Here is a 22,265-nt window from a genome sequence, read left to right on the forward strand (position 1 = left end):
ACCACACAAAAGACCCAACAAAAAAGAGAACTTCAGACCAATTTCCCTTATGAACATCGACACAAAAATACTCAACAAAATTCTGGCGAACCGAATCCAACAGCACATCAAAACAATCATCCACTATGATCAAGTAGGCTTCATCCCAGGCATGCAGGGATGGTTTAATATACGGAAAACCATCAACGTGATCCATTATATAAACAAACTGAAAGAACAAAACCACATGATCATTTCATTAGATGCTGAAAGCATTTGACAAAATTCAACACCCTTCATGATAAAAAGTCCTGGAAAGAATAGGAATACAAGGCCCATACCTAAACATAGTAAAAGCCATATACAGCAAACCAGTTGCTAACATTAAACTAAATGGAGAGAAACTTGAAGCAATCCCACTAAAATCAGGGACTAGACAAGGCTGCCCACTCTCTCCCTACTTATTCAATATAGTTCTTGAAGTTCTAGCCAGAGCAATCAGACAACAAAAGGAGATCAAGGGGATACAGATTGGAAAAGAAGAAATCAAAATATCACTATTTGCAGATGATATGATAGTATATTTAAGTGATCCCAAAAGTTCCACCAGAGAACTACTAAAGCTGATAAACAACTTCAGCAAAGTGGCTGGGTATAAAGTTAACTCAAATAAATCAGTAGCCTTCCTCTACACAAAAGAGAAACAAGCCGAGAAAGAAATTAGGGAAACGACACCCTTCATAATAGACCCAAATAATATAAAATACCTCGGTGTGACTTTAACCAAGCAAATAAAAGATCTGTACAATAAGAACTTCAAGACACTGAAGAAAGAAATTGAAGAAGACCTCAGAAGGTGGAAAGATCTCCCATGCTCATGGATTGGCAGGATTAATATAGTAAAAATGGCCATTTTACCAAAAGCGATCTACAGATTCAATGCAATCCCCATCAAAATACCAATCCAATTCTTCAAAGAGTTAGACAGAACAATTTGCAAATTCATCTGGAATAACAAAAAACCCAGGATAGCTAAAACTATCCTCAACAATAAAAAAAAGGACTTCAGGGGAATCACTATCCCTGAACTCAAGCAGTATTACAGAGCAATAGTGATAAAAACTGCATGGTATTGGTACAGAGACAGACAGATAGACCAATGGAACAGAATTGAAGACCCAGAAATGAATCCACACACCTATGGTCACTTGATTTTTGACAAAGGAGCCAAATCCATCCAATGGAAAAAAGATGGCATTTTCAGCAAATGGTGCTGGTTCAACTGGAGGTCAACATGTAGAAGAATGCAGATCGATCCATACTTATCACCCCTGTACAAAGCTTAAGTCCAAGTGGATCAAGGACCTCCACATCAAACCAGACACCTCAAACTAATAGAAGAAAAACTAGGAAGCATCTGGAACACATGGGCACTGGAAAAAATTTCCTGAACAAAACACCAATGGCTTATGCTCTAAGATCAAGAATCGACAAATGGGATCTCATAAAACTGCAAAGCAAAGGCAAAGGACACTGTGGTTAGGACAAAATGGCAACCAACAGATTGGGAAAAGATCTTTACCAATCCTACAACAGATAGAGGCCTTATATCCAAAATATACAAAGAACTCAAAAAGTTAGACATGAGGGAGACAAATAACCCTATTAAAAATGGGGTTCAGAGCTAAACAAAAGAATTCACAGCTGAGGAATGCCGAATGGCTGAGAAACACCTAAAGAAATGTTCAACATCTTTAGTCATCAGGAAATGCAAATCAAAACAACCTGAGATTTCACCTCACCAGTGAGAATGGCTAAGATCAAAAACTCAGGTGACAGCAAATGCTGGCGAGGATCTCTTGGAGAAGAGGAACACTCCTCCATTGTTGGTGGGATTGCAGACTGGTACAACCATTCTGGAAATCAGTCTGGAGTTTCCTCAGAAAATTGGACATTAAACTGCCTGAGGATCCAGCTATCCCTCTCTTGGGCATATACCCAAAAGATGCCCCAACATATAAAAAAGACACGTGCTCCACTATGTTCATCGCAGCCTTATTTATAATAGCCAGAAGCTGGAAAGAACCCAGATGCCCTTCAACAGAGGAATGGATACAGAAAATGTGGTATATCTACACAATGGAATATTACTCAGCTATCAAAAACAACGAGTTTATGAAATTTGTAGGCAAATGGTTGGAACTGGAAAATATCATCCTGAGTGAGCTAACCCAATCACAGAAAGACATACATGTTATGCACTCATTGATAAGTGGCTATTAGCCCAAATGCCTGAATTACCCTAGATGCCTAGAACAAATGAAACTCAAGACGGATGATCAAAATGTGAATGCTTCACTCCTTCTTTAAAAGGGGAACAAGAATACCCTTGGCAGGGAAGAGAGAGGCAAAGATTAAAACAGAGACTGAAGGAACATCCATTCAGAGCCTACCCCACATGTGGCCCATATATATACAGCCACCCAATTAGACAAGATGGATGAAGCAAAGAAGTGCAGAAGCGTAGATCGCTCCTGAGAGACACAGCCAGAATATAGCAAATACAGAGAATGTCAGCAGCAAACCTCTGAACTGAGAATAGGACCCCGTTGAAGGAATCAGAGAAAAGAACTGGAAGAGCTTGAAGGGCTCGAGACCCTATATGTACAACAATGCCAAGCCACCAGAGCTTCAGGGACTAAGCCACTACCTAAAAGACTATACATGGACTGACCCTGGACTCTGACCTCATAGGTAGCAATGAATATCCTAGTAAGAGCACCAGTGGAAGGGAAGCCCTGGGTCCTGCTAATACTGAACCCCCAGTGAACTAGACTGTTGCAGGGCGGCAATGGGGGGGGTGGGAGGGAACACCCATAAGGAAGGGGAGGGGGAGGGGATGTTTGCAAAGGAAACCAGGGAAAGGAATAACACTAAAATGTATATAAGAAATATTCAAGTTAATAAAAAAAAAAAAAAATAATATGGAATATGTAAGACAAATTTTCTAAGCATAAGCCACAAAATAAAAAGCTATATTAAATAATTCCATTAATTTCATTTTCAGATTAATTTCTGAAATCTTTGGGGATTATTTTAGTAATATGTTTATCTAAATGGAGTGAGATAAAGCCACACATTGTGATGTTAGACCTAATTGTCACAATTTACTTAGATAAATAATCTCATGAGGTATGTGTTTAATTTGAAAAATGAGGTAAATAAACTCATGGAAGAAAACAGGTGTTAGCAAAGATGAAGGGGTTAACACACTAGAGAAGTTAAGGCTTGAATAAAGAGTATCAGGTATAGAAACAGTGACACAAACACAGAGGTTAAAACAAGAAGGGTATCTAACATCAGCTGAAGCATTAATTTAAAGAAACAGATTTTTTTTTTAAATGGTGTTTTATCTGACCCTCAGGGAAAGGCAGAATATCTCGGAAAACTGAAAACCAAAAAACCAAAAACGTAAAGTAGAGAAACCCCCCATCTTTAGAAAGACTCCAAGGCCTAGTGTTTTACACTCATTCTATCAAATCCTCAAATGTATCTGAATCCTCAAGCAGTCAAAGATCAGAATGCCTATTATTGGGATTCCACAGTAAAGAATTTCTGAACACTATCACTTGCTTAACACAGGAAAGTTTGCATGTCAACTGAGACCTGCTGAGGATACAGGGGAGACTTTTGGCAGACCTCCTCAAAGATGCTATTACTCTATGCTTTGAGCATCCCCCAACCCCTGCCCCAAAAGACACCACTGCAGGGGAAGAGAGAACACCAGAGACTGAAGGGAAAGAATACATTTTAGTTATTTAAGTTAGTAAAATGATGAAGGTTTTGAGTACTTTGAAAGAATGAAATGCCCTCCTTTGAGTGATAAAGTTTATCTTCTTTAACACTACAGGAAGCGATGTATTCAAGGCCAAAAAATACATTTTGAGAAAAGATTAGAAGTGTTACAATCGCAATAAAAAAAATGGCCAAAGTGGGTATTCCTTAATCCCCTTGCAAAGAGTTTATGGGTGGATATACTCCCTTGTGGATATACACCCAGAAACACAATGATTATTAGGTAATGGAGAACAGTGTATATTGTAGAATAAGAAAGAACATGAAGACTTACTGGAAAATATGAATGAAGTAACTATATGTTAGAGTAACTCAGAGATAATGAAGAGAATAGGAACTCAAAGATAGAGCCTTTTTCCTATTCCTTTAGTAATTAACATTATGGTGGAAGTTGTTACATATGCACAATTACTTATATAAAAGTTTTTATCAAATATCTTTCTAAAAATAGAGATGTATTCCCTGCTACTGAAGATGATTTAAATGTTTGTTTATTCTATAGACTAGCAAACCCTTATAAAATAAATTCTTACACAATAGGTGCAATCTCAAATTTTCTTGGAATTTTGAAAAATGACCGTGCAATTCAATTATCTGAAACTTCATCTAGAAGAATAAACACACTATAAATTTTAGAAGAAGTGGAATGAAAAGCAACTTCTGATGGTGGATACTGAAGCCAAAGCTACTAAAACCCAATGCTGATATGGGACTACTATAGAAGGAATCTGAGAAACAGAGATGGAATTGAATAAAAAGAATGTCTTGTAAGCCAGGGGTCAAAGGGTATGCTGCCAATGGCCTCTGACAATCTATTTATTACCATGGCAGGATTATAGCCAGAATTTCTTTTCTTTATTATCTTTAAAAATATACTCCTCCATTGTTGGTAGCATTGCAGACTGGTACAACCATTCTGGAAATAAGTCTGGAGGTTCCTCAAAAAATTGGGCATTGAACTACCTGAGGACCCAGCTATACCTCTCTTGGGCATATACCCAAAAAATGCCCCAACATATAACAAAGACACGTGCTCCACTATGTTCATAGCAGCCTTATTTATAATAGCCAGAAGCTGGAAAGAACCCAGATGCCCTTCAACAGAGGAGTGGATACAGAAAATGTGGTACATCTACACAATGGAATATTACTCAGCTATCAAAAACAATGACTTTATGAAATTCGTAGGCAAATGGTCGGAACTGGAAAATATCATCCTGAGTGAGGTAACCCAATCACAGAAAAACACACACGGTATGCACTCATTGATAGTGGCTATTAGCCCAAATGCTCGAATTACCCTAGATGCACAGAACACATGAAACTCAAGAAGGATGACCAAAATGCGGATGCTTCACTCCTTTAAAAGGGGAACAAGAATACCCTTGGCAGGGAATAGGGAGGCAAAGTTTAGAACAGAGGCAGAAGGAATACCCATTCAGAGCCTGCTCCACATGTGGCCCATACATATACAACCACCAAACTAGATAAGATGGATGAAGCAAAGAAGTTCAGGCCGACAGGAACTGGATGTAGATCTCTCCTCAGAGACACAGCCGGAATACAGCAAATACATAGGCGAATGCCATCATTAAACCACTGAACTGAGAATGGGACCCCGTTGAAGGAATCAGAGAAAGAACTGGAAGAGCTTGAAGGGCTTGAGACCCCATGTACAACAATGCCAACCAACCAGAGCTTCCAGGGACTAAGCCACTACCCAAAAGACTATACATGGACTGACCCTGGGCTCCAACCTCATAGGTAGCAATGAATAGCCTAGTAAGAGCACCAGTGGAAGGGGGAACCCTTGGTCCTGCCAAGACTGAACCCCCAGTGAATGTGATTGTTGGGGGGAGGGCGGTAATGGGGGGAGGATGGGGAGGGGAACACCCATACAGAAGGGGGGGAGGGGTTAGGGGGATGTTGGCTTGGAAACCGGGAAAGGGAATAAAAATCAAAATGTAAATAAGAAATACCCAATTTAATAAAGATGGAGGAAAAATATAGATACTAAACATCAAACACTAAAATATTATAGAAGTATGTTAGAAAAGTATTGAGGACAATTTTCCCACTTTTTTGTAAGAAAAATTTTCTTACAGGACACATGGATCTCAAAATAACATACAGAAAAGGCTTTACATTATGTGGCCATAAATACCCAAAACAGTTTATAATGTAAAACGCACACTCATCACAAATTATAGAGAGTAAAATTCAGTTCAGTTGTATCTGCAGCTGGATTCTTCTGTAGTTCTTTCTTGTCTCCCTTTCATTTCCGGAAACATGGCCTCTGGTGTGGCTGTCTCTGATGGAATCATCAAGGTGTTCAATGTCATGAAAGTTCGCAAGTCTTTAATGCCAGAAGTGAAGAAACGCAAGAAAGCATTGCTTTTTGTCTGAGTGAGGACAAAAAGAATGTCATTCTGGAGGAGGGCAAGGAGATCCTAGTAGGAGATGTGGGGCTGACTGTGGATGACCCCTATATCCCTTTTGTAAAGATGCTGCTAGACCAGGACTGCTGCTATGCTCTCTGATGTAATCTATGAGATCAAAGAGAGCAAGAAGAAGGACCTGGTGTTCATTTTCTGAGACCCCCGAGAGTGCACCCCTTAAGAGCAAAATGATCTATGCCAGCTCCAAGGATGCCATCCAGAAGAAGCTGACAGGAATCAAGCATGAATTACAAGCTAACTGCTACAAGGAGGTCAAGGACCGCTGCACCCTGGCAGAGAAACTAGGTGGCAGCACTGACATTTCCGAGTTGCTTTGAGGGCAAGCCTTTGTGAGCCACCTCCAGCCCCCTATCTGGAGCACCTAGCAGCCCCAGACCTGCTCTTGGGTATTGTAGGTTGCCCCTTTCCTGCCAGACTGGAGGGGCTGGGGGGATCCCAGCAGGGAGAGGGTTATCTCTTTACCCCAAACATCCCTCCCACCCCCTGGACGGTCCCTTTCCCTACATCCCTGACAGTTCCAACCTTCCCAAACTGCTTTTGATCTTCTGATTCCTCTTGGGTTGAGTCCTGTCTTAGGCACCCAGTTTTGGGGGAGTCTGTATTTTTTAAGGACACCCTTACTCCTCATCCCTCCTCATCTCATGCTGCTAATTTCTAACCAAAATACTGACTCTGTGCTTGTCTGTTTAGTTCTGTGAGTAAATGAACTGTGGAAATGACCCTCCCTGCACCAGCTGGTTGCCCTCCTCTTTCCTTTGATCTTGGCCACTCATGGAAGCAGGACCAGTGAGGGATTTTCAATTTAAAACATAAATAAATAGATAAGAAGGATACTTAACAAAAATAGGAGTTAAATTCAAAAGCTAGTTGAGAAATCAACAACAAAAAACTTAGAAAGCTATAAACAGGCTACTCGGGCAACAAAAAATACAAGAGGTTCAAATTAATTATTTTAAAAAAATGCATTCTGAATTCATTGTGTTAACTTTCTGTTTAAGCTCCACCCCACAATTACCTGGCAACAGCCAGGCATGCCTGATACTATAAAAGGGGCTGCTTGCCCCCTCCTCACTCTCTGGCTTTTGTTCTCCCTTTCCCTTTCCCTCTTCTCCCTTTGTCCCTTCTCTCCCCATTACCCCCTTCCCCTCCATGTGCTCATGGCGAGCCTTTACTCCTCTCCTTTTCTACTCTTCTCTCTTCCCTCTCGCTTGTCTCATCCTCACATTAAAACCTCTCCATGTTGAATCATGTTGGCTTGGTGTGATTTGTCCAGACGCAAGCCAAGATTTCTACCCCAACATTGGTGGCCCGCACAGGGAACTTGACTTCCCTGTGACCATGCCTGGCCACAATGACAGCTAACAGGTGACAGCCGATAGCCCAAGGGGACAAAGGTCCTTCCCACCGAGTGCCTCTGCCACTCACTGGCTGCCGCTCCCTGGACCCCTGGGCGTGGGGCAGGTTCGCAGTCTCTTGGTGTGGGCACGGAGCAGTGGCAGGGAGGGACAGAGATGCATGTATCTGCCATTGCCGAATGCCACTCGAATTCGATTGCTACAGTGTGTCTCAGTCTCGGTATCTTCTAGGCCTCCTCTGCGCCATTGGACCATCACCACCTTCTGGCTGCCATGGGACCCAGGGCTTCCTCCACATGTGTTGCTGCTGCAGCTGGCACACACGCAGACTTCTGGTGCCAGCTATTGCCACGTGGGTCACTTAGTGAGACAGGCCCTCACCAACCACACGGTTTCACTTTTCCTGCTACCAGACCACCGCTAAAATTCCTGCACAAACACCAACAGATTGGTAAGTTTATACCTCCAGTTGGCAAGGAGGACCCCCGATTTCCCAGATGGGGCCTGGCCAGCCTTTGTGGGATAAAGGGGCCTCCTAGCTGACATACAAGATAAGACTTTGATCATTGTGCGGAGATTCCCTGGAAAGCGGTGCTTCGCTCCCCTCCCCATCCAGGCTCTCACAGCCAATCAGAAATTCCCACGCCTGGGTAGGCATGCTTTCTGACAGGTCCGAGAACCATTGTTAGCCTCCAGGAGTCTCAGTGACGACTCAGATACCTGGCCTGGTGCTGTTATTAATTATCCACTGGGACGCCGGTACAGATGGTACTGATAACTCGATAACTTCCCCCAGTGGGTAATTCCATGTCTCTGAATGTACCACCAGACTCCACACCTGGATATCTGCTGGAAATTTCCAAAACTCTAAAACTAATGCCTCACCTGAGGACATCAAAACTGATACACCTTTGCAATAATGTCTGGACTCAGTATTCATTAGACAATGGTTCAAAATGGCCACATAATGGCTAGATTCCTCAATTTTACAGAATTTTCATACTTACTGCCAGCATTCTGGTAAATGGAAAGAATTTCTTTATGTTTAAGCGTTTATTTACCTTTGGTCTAACTCCTCTCTGTGTTTTGCCGTGGCATCCGGCTGAGGTAACTCAAGGCCAGGGTGCTGGCTGGTAAGTCCAGCAGGCCTCCCCATCACCGTGATGCCCTATGTGCAGCTGCCCACCAAGGAGAGCACCCTTTTCAAGCATGTGCTGGTGAGCGGTGGCCCATTCGTCCTCTGTGCGCTTTCTTTACCTCAGAGCTTGACTTTCCATGATGTATATACGGTCCTTACTAATAATTTACTTCCTGATTAACGCCAGCAAGTTTGGGAGCAGGCGAGAATACATGCAGATGAGATCCATCAAACAGATGGATCATATCCATTTGGATCTGAGGCAGTACCTGATCAAGATCCCCGATGGAATTATAATTCCACAGGTGGTATTTTAGCCAGAGATAGATTCATAACCTACCTCCTGGCTGGTCTTCACAAGGCAGCCTTAAGAGCAGAGAATTTTAAAAAGCTGCAAGAGGTCATTTAAGAAAAACAGAAAAACCCATTCCAATTTTTAGAATGCCTTACAAAGACTTCATTACATTACACTAATTTGGACCCTGAAAACTCAGAAGGTAAACAACGTCTGATGACCTATTTCTTTTCCCAGAGCTACCCCGACCTAAAAGACAAACTTAAAAAGCTAGAGAGGGGCCCCTTAACTCCACAGGCAGAAGTTTTGGCGCTGGCCTTTAAATTGTACCATGGATGGGATGGGGAGGCTTGCAGACTAAAGTACCTCTCCCCGTGGAACCATGTTGGCCTGATGTGGTTTGTCTGGATGCCAGCCGAGATTTCTACCCCAACACATTCTAAAAACCCATCTAATGGACAAAGTGGTATACATAGAATTAGCACTGGTGTACAACAAAAACGACATATTCTCTGCTAATGTTATCAGAACTACTTAAAAATTGTGTATGCAGGCTGTGGTGTATGTAGAGGACAGAAGGAAACCTCGCGTGTTGGCTCTCACTTTCCACCTTGCTCTACAAGCCCCTGGAGGCTGCTCTCACCACTCACTTTCTTGCTGTGTGTACTTTGAGATTATAGGCATGCACTGCCACATATGGCCTCACGTGAGTTTGGGGATCCCTTCTCTCTTTTTCACTTTGCTTGCAGGCGGCAGATACTTCATCACAGAGTTAGATTATTGGTATCAAAATTCCAAGTGCACAATACTTCAACTGAATGATTTCACTTTTAATAACAAATACTTATTGACCCACTTACATCTATTTCATTTATAATTTCAGAAAAATAAAAACATGTCAAATGTAGATTAATAGACAATTTCCCCTAAACTCTGGTGTTAACAATTTCATTATTATAATGATCTGAAAAGTAGTCATTTTCTTGGGAGCAGAAGTCATTGAACTCAAAAGGTAAATAAACTTTTCTTGAGAATAGAAATCCTTAATCACAAAGAATAAACATATAATATGATTATGTTATATAAATTTATTTTATATTATAATATATTGTATATAATAATGTACATATATACTTAAGTACATTATATAATAGGTAAATGTGAAATATATATTTTATATATAATATAGTATATATCAAATATAACATATATAAATATATTCTATTGTTATACAAAATATAATATTATACATAGATCATATATCATACATAATATATATTATATATACACTATATTATGTGAACTATATAATTCTATGTAATATACCATAAAATTATAATATATTATATATTGAATATTTATAATGTTGAGTGTATAGTATTTCTATTATGTAAGTAGATTATGTGTATATATACTATATAATTATATATTAAATATAACATACAATATATTATATATGATGTATATTTATAACATCATATGATATATTTCATATACTATCCATTATACTTTCTTATATATAGTATAAACTATGTTGTATTATAAGTAAATTATAGTATATAGTGTATAATGTGTAATGTAAAACGTATGAAGTAGTATATATAATGTAAAATATATATAAAATATATAAAATATTTTATAACACAAAATATTATATAATATAAAATATTATATATTACTCTATTTTATGCCATATATCATATAAACTATAGATGATGCATAAAAACATAACTTATTAAATATACCATGGTATATATAATTGTATATGTTACTTATATAATTATATAAATACAGTATATATAAAAGGAAGCATTAGCAATTTAATGTTTTTAGTAACTGATTTATCTCTCTAAAGTATTTAATTGCTTAAAAGTATGCTTCAAAACAGTGTTGGGCTGATGTTCATTCTTTAGAACTTGCAACCAAGACTTTTGTAGCTTCCTCATTCAGTTCTGCTGGGTAACAGAATGAGGGAGTACAATAATGCCATCATAATTCTTTGCTGTGAATGCCAACCAACCAGAGCTTCCAGGGACTAAGCCACTACCCAAAGACTATACATGGACTGACCCTGGACTCTGACCTCGTAGGTTGCAATGAATATCCTAGTAAGAGCACCGGTGGAAGGGGAAGCCCTGGGTCCGGCTAAGACTGAACCCCTCAGGGAACTAGATTTTGGGGGGGGGGCGGCAAGGGGGGGGGGATGGGGAGGGGAACACCCATAAAGAAGGGGAGGGGGGAGGGGGATGTTTGTCTGGAAACCGGGAAAGGGAATAACACTCAAATGTATATAAGAAATACTCAAGTTAATAAAAAAAAAAAAAAAAAAAAACAAAACAAAAAAATAATTCTTTGCTGTGCTCCAGGAGAGTCCACAGAGGTATCCTGACTGCTTTTGCAAGGCTTTGGCTAAGTGCTTTAGGATCCTGATACTTCCGTTGTGACTTCTTGAGTATTCAAAGCTGCTGGCACCCAGGCCCCTTTTCCTGGGCTCCTCTATCTTCCATCAGATACGGAAAGCATCTCCATGGGATCACTCTGCAGATGGTAAATTCTATGGGGACCACAATGCACCCAAACTGCCATGATTTCCTGGGGCATGCAACTAAAGCTGGGAAGTTGTTCCTTTCTCCTTTATCTGTTCTTTTATTTTTCTGGAGAATCTCATTATGCAGCTCATGATTGTCTTAATCTTACCAAATTTCTCCAAAACTCTCCTGAATACTCGAATGAAATGGGTGTACTAACAGTGCGGTCTGATCTATGTTTTGAATTGAACATTACTGTTGAAACTCTGCAGACCTGTTTTTCCTTTTACTAATGTCTTCCCGTTGTTCTAATAAACTTAGTGCACAACAACAACTCAAGCATACCTTCTTACAATTTTGTAAATTAGCAATATGTATCAGGTCCCACTTGAGCTCAATCAAGGTGATGTGGGGCCATATTCTTTACTCAAAGACATAGGGGAGAACTCCACTCTTTGCTGTGTTTCCCTCTGCTCTCAAAGTAAGAAATGCTGTATCTTCCAGCATCTTTCACATTCATATGTCCTTCTGACTGCGGCTAGAGAAGATTCTTGCTCTTAAGAGCCCATGTGATTATACTTTCCCCAATAGAGGGCAATCCTCCCTCCTACTTACATCTCCAAGTTCTCCTTTACCACATTTATTTACTTTAAAGATGGGGAAATGGATGACTTGGAGTGCACATTTTCCCAACCATTTCGTTGATAACAGCACATGGAGTTTTTAAGTACAAACAGCTCCTTTCGCTGTGATTTCAAGTCCCTCTTGACCATTCTGCTTCTTTGTAGAATCCAGACATTAATCTATAAGACATTCAGTGTACAGCCGAGGGTACAACCTGTGAAAAGGATCTCTGTTTTCTCAATTTTCCTTACATACACTTCTGGTCATCTTTCATTTCCTGTTTGAGCTTAGATCCATTACTTCCCTCACTGCTTTCTAACTTTTCTGTTTCTGCTGTCTTCTCTACAGCATGTTTTTAGGTTTCCAGACACACTCCTCCGTTGAAAGGTGCTAGAGAGTTTCAGGGATGGATAGATAAATTTTGATTGTCTGTGTCTGTCTGTCTGTCTCTCTTTCTCTCTCTTTTTCTCTCTCGTACGTGTGTGTGTGTGTGTGTGTGTGTGTGAGTGTGTGTGTGTGTGTGTTTGTGTGTGTGTATGTGTGTGTGTATGTGTATGTGTGTTGGCTGCGGGAGTGGCAGCGGTGTAACCCAGTGGTTTAATACTCTACCACTGGGCTATACCTATACCTCAGGTTATCTCTTGAGTTCACAACTACTGGCCTGAACTGTGTGGCCTTCAAGGAAGCTGGTATTACATGGATGGCTTGTATCTGTATAGACCCAACTCCTGCCAGACTATCCCTGTTAGTTCTAGCTTTTTGTGAATATCCTAGCCTCTGATTTATGATAACACAACTCTATTATATGATCATAAAGTTTCTAAAAGTTTCTAGTGTTTTGAAGCATCCTTCTTCTAGTCTGACACGATGGTTACCCTCTTTAATTTAACAGCATAGCTGCTTTTGTGTTTAAGGTGTCCTAGACTTAAATCACCTAGAGAGAGTTTCATGTTTCTTCAGTGAGCTTTGATATGTCAACAGAGTATGCCTTTCATGATGTACATCCAGTTCAATCTTTTCTTTTATCAGTAGCAGAAATCAGGCAGCCTCAATCCTCCAGCCAAATATAAATGTAATTCTGGGACAATTTATGCTGTGAATAAACTCCGGAACTGACTGCAAAATCAGTTGTGCTTAATAAATGTAATAGAGTATCTTGTTAATGTTGACTGAATATTTGTGTTGAGTGTCTGGAATCCTAATGTTCTGAAAAGAATAAACCAGTTTTAGTTTTACTTCCATACAGTTGGGCCATGGAACAAGTCAAAACAAAACAATATTATCCATTAGTATTGAAGTTTCCCCTCAAGAGAAGCTTGCGAGTAGTGGAAGAATAATCTAGAGATTGCTTATCTTAAATCTCTCTTCTATTCATCTCCAGAAGAAAGTAGAGGATAATATGTCCCTACCTTCTCCTCCACCCACTTTGCAGTTTGAACTACACTCTTATTTCCTTGTTTCAGGTTAAATTACAGAAAAGAAAATGGGTATGAGTAGTGAGAACTTTGTTTCAAATACGTTATTATTACTTTTTAAAAGCACTGAAGATTTATTGCAAAAGAAGTTAACTGCTAGAGAGGGCCCTCTCCAGCTTTTCTCTGTGTCCTCTTCCTTCCCAATATATATCTCCAGGGGAGGTCAATGGTTCATGATAGAAGAAGTGTCTGGGAGGATGATATTTTTCTGAAGTCCTCCAAATCCTTCTAAATGCTATTGACAATCTTCTGATAGAAGAGGTAGGAACTTTAGCTCTTATCTCTGAGATACTCCATATCTATGTCCTTGGCAGCTTTCATCTTTTGTTTGGACTGTGGCTGACTAGTCCTGATTGACTCTCTTAGTCAGCCCTTCCTCTATCACAGTCTCAAGCACCTGGCACTTCTGCTGAGGTCCCTGCTTAGTACACTACAGTGCTTAAACAAATTTTTTTATTTAGCTCTGTCTTGGGATAATTGATCCTTCCTTCTGGAGGTCCTATTGCTATACTTGGAGGCTCACTCCTCAAAGGTATTTTAAGGTATTAGTCCAGTCACACCTTTAATTTTTCCTTGTTCTATCACTATTGCTCCTTATAGAATGGGAATATTTATTTTGTGCCTTTGTATTTTGGAGGCATGGAATGTTAGTTTGTTTGTTTTTGTTTATAGTGGCTCACAATTTAGAGATGATCTTAGTCTCAGAAAGAAGTCTACTCTTAAAATTTTGAACAGGGTTCGAACTGATAAAAATTATGGGGACTTTATTAAATTCCAACCAAATGCATTTTGCTTTAGGAGATTGATTGTAAACCTGTGAGGATAAGGAGTAACTAGTTACAGCTTTACAGAGGTGTCTGTAACCCACATTGTCTAAGGGGAATTTGTTGTGGTTAACATTTTTCAACTGATGTGATCTGGAGTCACTTAGAAGACAAACAACTGGGCACATCTGTGATGGAGTTTCCAAATGGGATAGGTGAGCTCGGAAGATTTACTCTAAATATAGGTGGTATCATTCCATGGACTAGAGTTTTAGACTGACCAGGAAGGAGAAAAGGAGCTGAGTACTGGCATCTATTTCTCTGTTTCCTGACTCAGAATGCAAAATCAACAATTACCCCAAGCTCCAGCCACCAGTCATTTCTGGCCGTGATATGAGATCATGTGCTAGTTAATGCTCTGGCAACCTGACACTGACCAGGGTCAGATAAGAAGATGGACCCTCAATTTAGGAAATGTCACCATTGTATTGGTCTCCAGTCAAGTCTGTGTCTGTGGAGGTATTCCTTGATTAATGATTTAAGATATTATCTATGATTATGATTACAAATTGCCCTCAAAATGTAAGCTGAAACGAACCCTAAAATGCCTTTGTTAGTTTTGTTGTTGTAGCTGTAACATCAGGAAATGAGGTTAATACAATTATGAATTTTACCTGTTAATTGTGTTACAAACTACATCTTCAAATGGGCTGAGTAACAAGGTTTTCTCCTGGGTTAAAGGAGTAAGGAAAGGAGTAAAAAATCACTCACGTTTACTAGATTGAAGGAAAAGGAAGAAAACCAATAAGGTCCAGGAGAAGTTATGGAAATATCCATTGGCCCCAAAAGGTACAGCTGTCATTGGGCAATCCGCTCTTTACAAAACATCTGCACTGCTTGTCTTAGTTTGCTTTTTATTGCTTCAATGCTTCAATACAAATCATGACCCAAAGGACCTCAAGGAGGAAAGCATTTGTTTCAACTTACTGTTTACAGTCCATCATGACAGCATGAACCCAAGAAGAACCTCAAGGCAACTGAAGCAGAGGCCATGGCGAGTGATGCTTGCCCAATCTTCATTCTTGTACAACTCAGGGACCCACAGTGGTATGGAACCTCTCCCATAAACCATTAGCCAGGAAATGCCTAACACATTTGCCTATAGATCAATCTGATGGTGGCATTTTCTAAATTTGAGTTCCCTCTTCTTTGGTAAACTTAGCATGCATCAAGTTGATAGGAAACTAACCAGTGCATGATCTCATTTATATACATCAATATTTCACATTTTCTGTTAACCCCATTGTTAGATGTCAGCTAATGAGATCTAGACAGCCATTATTCCCTCACAGAAGGGGTTGTTGTTATTTACTTTGATGGTCATTTTGTATAGAACACTTTGATTTTAAAGCCCAGCCCCTCCTTGGATGACTTAGACTTAATCTTTGCCATGTTATGAGGAGATTATTTTGAAGCTAGCCCATAATCACATCTACTTGGAATGCCTTTTTGAAATATGTTTAAAATGACTGTCCTTATTTTAAAGTTTGAAACCATCCGTTTTGTACACTGTATCTAAGGTCTTTAGATCAAATGCTGCATTTCAAAATTGATGACTTTAGGGGCATTTTCTTTCCAAAGTAGTGGAATAATTATTTCCCAAGAAATGGCATAGCTACACATTGTCAATACAATTAAGAACACTGTTGTCAAATTCAGATAAGTCCATATTTCTATCATCCCTCCTGATGTCAGAACCAATGTCTTTTTTGCTTATTATTTTATATACTCACCTGGAGAAGTGGAAAAAGCTTTCTGAATCCTGATAAGACCATAAAACAGATAGTCTACTATTTTTGCAAGGCCCTGTCTTTAAACATGGTCATTTAGCCCACCCTACCATCTGACTTTGTAGTAAACACGCAAATTACATAGGGATTATTCTCCTTTCTAACATTACCAGAAGAATGTTTTCCATGAGGTATCCTATAACTAACGGCAACATGAAATAATGTTGAAAACCAATCTGATCATCATTTTCTATCTCTTTCTTTGTTTACAAGATGTCATTTTGCATTAATTAAAATATTAAAATTGAACAATATCTATTTTATGTTTGAACACTTCTATTTGTAGCTATATTACTAAATGGCTAATTATTACATTTTTGTCTAAAATGTTTCATATAAATTGCATAATACCATCATAGATAACAATCAGTAGCTGGAGAAAATCATTAATATATATATGAATAAATACAGGCTAGTGTATATCCTAGGTAGGGTTTTTATTGGTATGTAGTGAAGCCATGACCAAAGCAACTCTTACAAATTAAAATATTTAATTGGTGGCCATGTTAAAAGAGGCACAGCCTGTTGGGGGAAGTGTCTCACTGTGGAGTGTGGGTCTGTGAAGTTTCAAATGCTCAAGTCAGGCCCACTCTCTCGCTCTCACTCTTCCTGCTGCCTGCTGATCCAGGAAGCATGGCAGCAAGCAGGGAGACATGGTACTGGAAGGGTAGATGAGTTTCTACACCTGGATCAGCAGGCACATGGCCACACCTCCTAGTAGTGACACTCCCTGCATTTTCTATTTCAACCAAGCCCTAAGTGACTGATAAATAGACTTGAATGGTTTTTCTTGACCATCTCTATGGCAGAGAGATAATTACTGGTTTGGGCTCTACATGTACTGCTTTACTCATTGTGATACTTCTGATATCATAGTTTATCCTTGTGATGACTGAACAGGGAGCCTTAGACTTAACTTAGTAGAATGGCTCTGTCTCCCTATGTACTGTCCTATGATGGGACATTGACTCAGGTGTATAGGTTTGTCACATAAAATAGAATTTTGACTTTAATTTGAATACCAGATATACAATGAATAGAGGTATAGCTTACAGTGATTTTAAAAACTCTATAGATATCTTGTTAGATGTCTGACAGGATATATTGATAGTGCAGAGTCATATTAATATAAATTATATAAAATAAATTTATATAAAAATCATATTTGACTGGGTATTCTTTATTTTGTTTGATAAAACCAGCAACGTATATAGGAGGACCAGGTTCCATCTTACAGTCTGTTTTCTTTTCTGTCTTAAACAGTAAAAAATAATATTTTTGTAGAAGGAGATACAGAGATAATTAAATGTAAGCACATCTACCAGTCACTTTCCCTGATGAATAAAAGGAAGAGGAAGCCATGTAGAAGGAAACAGCTGACCAACGTAGTAGAAGGAATTACTTCTGCATCCTATCTCCTCCCAACAAGCCAGGTTTAATAGTTTTCATGCACTGCTAGAAGCTACCTCTAATATTCTTCTGAGTTACCAGTGACCAAACAAAACAAAAACCAAAAAACAAACAAACAAAAAAACAGAAAGAAGAAAACTTCCTTACATTATCAAGTGGGAATTGAGCACTGCCAACTTTTATCCTCTGCATTTCTGTGCTCCTGTGCAGTGTATTGCAATTACATATTCCAGCTTCCCTCCTTCTTCTTCTATGCCCTTCAGTATGTCAACTTGTGCTCCATGAGAAGACACAACTCTCTCTGGTGAAGTATCTTCACACTGCCTAACACCCTTTTGCACAAAGCAGACCTTAAAGTTCTTGTTGAAGACATTGATGATTATGTTCTCAGGACTAATCAAAATTGGCCTAATTAAAATTATATCATAAGTAGGTTTTAGGAGACTAAATGTGTCAGCAGTATCACTTGTTTTGATTGGTGAGTTTTGTCTCTGTGGTTTTGTTTGTTGGTTTGTTTTTGTCTAATGTGACAACCTTCAAACGTGTTTTTGAACTAGTTTGGAGGTAGCTTTAGGTAATTAAAGAAATGACAGCTTTGGCATTATCTCTTCTAGAAGATACAGGGTTCTGGTGTCCTGCCATCTTGCTTCAGTCTCTAGACCATCTGTCAGGGGCAGGTGACAAGTCAACCTGATTGTCTCTCTTGTTTAATCACAGGCAGTAGGTCCTGTGAAGTCAATACCATTACCTTCAAGAAGAGTCTTTTATGGAGAGGGAAGAAGCTAGAACACACTTTCTTGAATTTGTCCTTTTTTTTTTTTTTAAATACTGAATACACTAGGGATGTTCAATTAAAACAGCAGAGTCAATATGCATTTGTGACTATAATCAGACACCCAAACCATACACCAATGTTTATACCTATAAAGCCAATGCTTACACAAATATGAGTAATAAAACCTTCTTTATGCCTATATTACACAACTTTAAACATCTGAAAGAAACTGGAATTGTTAGCAGGATGTGTCCAAATAAGACAAGGACCATCTTAAATTAATTCACTGAGAGTAGAAATGTGGTGATGGAAGCTGAATATTACGGTTTACTCTGTTCCAGGATTAAGCAGCTTTTGTACCAGCTGATGTGATAAGTCCCACTGAGCACTTTGGTTTACCTGGCTGGGTCTAGCACAGGGTTTGTTTGCCTCTGGAGAAATGTAAATAATTTATTGCTTTGGAAGATTAGTCATAAACATGTAAAAGCAAAGATTTAACCTATCTATAGTTTACTATCCCTTGTTGTGGAAAATAGGATGAATCAAATATCACCATATTAGGCTAAATAACAATATTGATAATTAAAATCCAAAGCCAGAACTAATCATGTCATTCACCTATCTCACTACTGGGAGTGCAAAAGCAAACAAAATAAAGTTATTATATTAAAGAGATATCTCTGCATGGTCATGTGTACTTGACTTCTCACAATAATCAAGATATCACACCAGCCAAGCTATCCACCGAAAAATAAATGCATTATGACCCCATAGTTTATATACAAGATGGAATATTTGTTAGCAATAAAATGAAGGTTTTTCTTTGGAGGCAACACGAATGAAATGACAAAATGCTGTAAGTAAAATAAGCCAACTGCAAAATGACAAATAGAAATTGAATGTAGAATAATGGTTACTAGAGAATAGGAAGGAAAGAAGAAAAAGGTAGGATTTGAATAGCAGTTATGCAAATATCATGACACAGGAGAATACATTATTACTTTCTGAAGCACAATACAGGGCCTATAAGTCACAATGACTTCTTGTCTGATAAAAATCTAGAAAAAAGAAGTTTAAGCTTCAGCCATTTTTTAAAAACCTTTTTAATTCTTTGTGAGTTTCACATCATGCAACTCAGTCCCACTCATCTCATCTCCCCGTATCTGCCATTCATCCTTGTATTCTCCAAAATAACACAGACAGATGGACAGACAGACACAGACACAGACACACACACACACACACACACACACACACACGCACAAAACAACAAGAACAACAACATCAAGAACAACAACAACAACAAAAAGCATAGAAAATTTCTCATTGTGGAAGCTGTGGTCACAGGTATTTCTGACAGTATATCCCTCAGTCCACATATCTTCACTGGCAAATGTTCTTTGCAATGAGTCATCTCATGAGTCTGATTCGAGATCTTTGGTTCCTTTACTGTGACACCATCGATATTGGCTTCTCATCAGGACTCTTCCTGGTTGTCCTGTTGTTGTCCTCCGTCATGGAAATCCAGCAGTTTTGGAAGAGCGGGACTGACTGGCTCTTTCATGCCTCCCAACCATCTGAAGATGCTATAGATTCAGAGCCCTGGACTGGGCCTGGGCGGCAGCTGAGCTGCTCCTCCCACCAGCTCTCCACTATCAGCATTACCAGGGTCAGCTCTCCAGCGCTGTTACGGCTAGGCAACCCAGTTCTGCTATCCTCAGGGACAGGGTCAGCTCACTCCAGCTCTCATGATTGTGGGGCCAGCTCATCTGCATGAAGGCTCCAAAGTCAGATTTACTGCGCTGCCTTGTCAACACATGGGGGCTACTGTTCTTATGTCTACAGCCAGGGAAGGGTTGGGCCAGCCCTCCTTCTCTCATACTCTTGGAGCTAGTCGACTTGTGCCTCTGCTATGAGAGCCAGCTCTACTGTGTTGCCCTGACAGAGTGGAGGGCCCACTCTCCTGAGTTCTATAGCCACTGAGGGAGCAGGACTAGGTCTCCTGCTTTCATTACCCCAGAGCCAGCTTGCCCAGCTACTGCAGGTAGTGAGGGGGATAAAGGGAGGGCATCTCCGGACCATCTCTCCCTTGCTCTTGCCCTCAGGGCCAGCTCACCTGTGCCCCTCCTACTAGGGCCAGATCTATTTTGTTGTGTGGATGAGGTGTAGGGCCATGTTCTCCCATGTGCTGCAATCAGTGAGGGTCAGTGCTGGCTCATCTGCTCTCACAAGCAACTGCAGCAGATTGAGTGGCAGGGCCAGCTCTCCTGCACCCTTGAGCTGGATCCTCCTTGACTATGGCCACCCTTACTATGCTGTAGGGTTTTGCTCCCGAGTCTGCTCTGCCACTGTGCACAGCTGCTTGGGTAGGCGAGATGCACTGTTGCCACCAGGAGGGTGTGGGGAAGTCTGAGGCAGCACTCCATTTGTGGGAAAGTGCAGTCTAAGATGCGGGAAAGCCAGCGTTGGGAACCCCAGGCCTGTATTAAAGCCAGGGCCGTGGTGTTCTTAGGCTCTTAGACATCCAGGTGCTGCTTCGGAGTCATGGAAGGGCTGAGAACACAGTGGAGGCCCACGGGCTGAGTCTAGCCCAGGGCTGGAGGGGTAAAGGGGAGCTCTGGCTGGTCCCAGAGAGATACTCCTTGGCTTGATAGCAGCAGGTTTGGTGGTGCTTGTAGCTGGTAGTGCAGAGAGGCCTTGGAAAGGAGACTAGGCTGTGGTTCCATAGGCAAAGGCCTTCTCCAAGGCTCCACACAACGAATCTCAATGTAAAGGACAATGAATCTCAATGATCTCAATAAACATTCCAGTTTATTGTCATGTCAGAAAAATAGATGTTTAAAGCCATACCTCACTTTCTTAGGGTAGGTCGGAGATGAAATACCTTTTGTAGGGAGGAATGTCTGGGAAGGGAAACTTATTGGCCATGCTCTCCAGACCTCTAGGTACCTCTTTAGCATGGAGAACTGTTTTGTGCCTACCTGACTGCATTCTCATCTCTTTTCCTTATTGTCTTAGTCTTAGATGTTAGGGATGCCCTATCTACATGTGGAAGGGCTTGGGACATTGCTCTTATATGACTGTTGGCCACAAATATCTTTTTGGGGGGGTTGCAGCTACGTGTCAGGGGCTTGGTGCTGGGAGCAGGCTAAGCTCCTACCATCCCTTCAGGGTCTCTGGGCCTTCAAGCCTTTAGCTTGACCTTACCAGACTTTCTTTCATGACCCATTGCATTGTGCTGCCCATGTGAGGTGCAGGACCAGCTCATCTACTGGCCTCTGTGTCTGCTCTTGACTACCTCAGGTGATGACCACAAACCTCAGATCAAGGCTGGATAAGGCAACTCAGTAAGAGGAAAATGTACCAAAAGAAGGCAAAAAAGTCAGAGACAGCCGCACTCCCACTGGTTAGGATTCCCAAAAGAAAATCAAGCTATACTACCATACATATGAGTAGAGGATCTAACTCAGACCAATACAGGCTTCCTGGTTTTTGTTCTAGTCTCAGAGAAGCCCTATGAGCCCTGGTTAGTTGATTTCATGAATTGTGTTCTTGTGATGTCCCTGGCCCCTCTGTCTCCTACACTCCTTACTACTCTCTGAGCTCTACCTATAGTTTGGCTGTGGGTCTTTGCCTTTGCTCCTTTCTGTTGCTGGATGAAGTCTCTCTGATGGCAGTCATGTTAGGCTCAGTTTACCGAGTATAGCAGAATATCATTAGGAATCATTTCGTTGGGTTTTGTTGTTGCTGTTTGTTTG

At 40.3% G+C, this 22,265-nt stretch overlaps 1 pseudogene; it reads left to right on the plus strand.

Moving 5' to 3' along the window:
* The first annotated feature begins 6,123 nt into the window (after window positions 1-6,123).
* On the plus strand, window positions 6,124-6,626 carry LOC116897892 (annotated as a pseudogene).
* Window positions 6,627-22,265: the final 15,639 nt, after the last annotated feature.

The sequence above is a fragment of the Rattus rattus genome, chromosome 4 (assembly GCF_011064425.1).
Source record: "Rattus rattus isolate New Zealand chromosome 4, Rrattus_CSIRO_v1, whole genome shotgun sequence".
Classification (NCBI taxonomy): domain Eukaryota; kingdom Metazoa; phylum Chordata; class Mammalia; order Rodentia; family Muridae; genus Rattus; species Rattus rattus.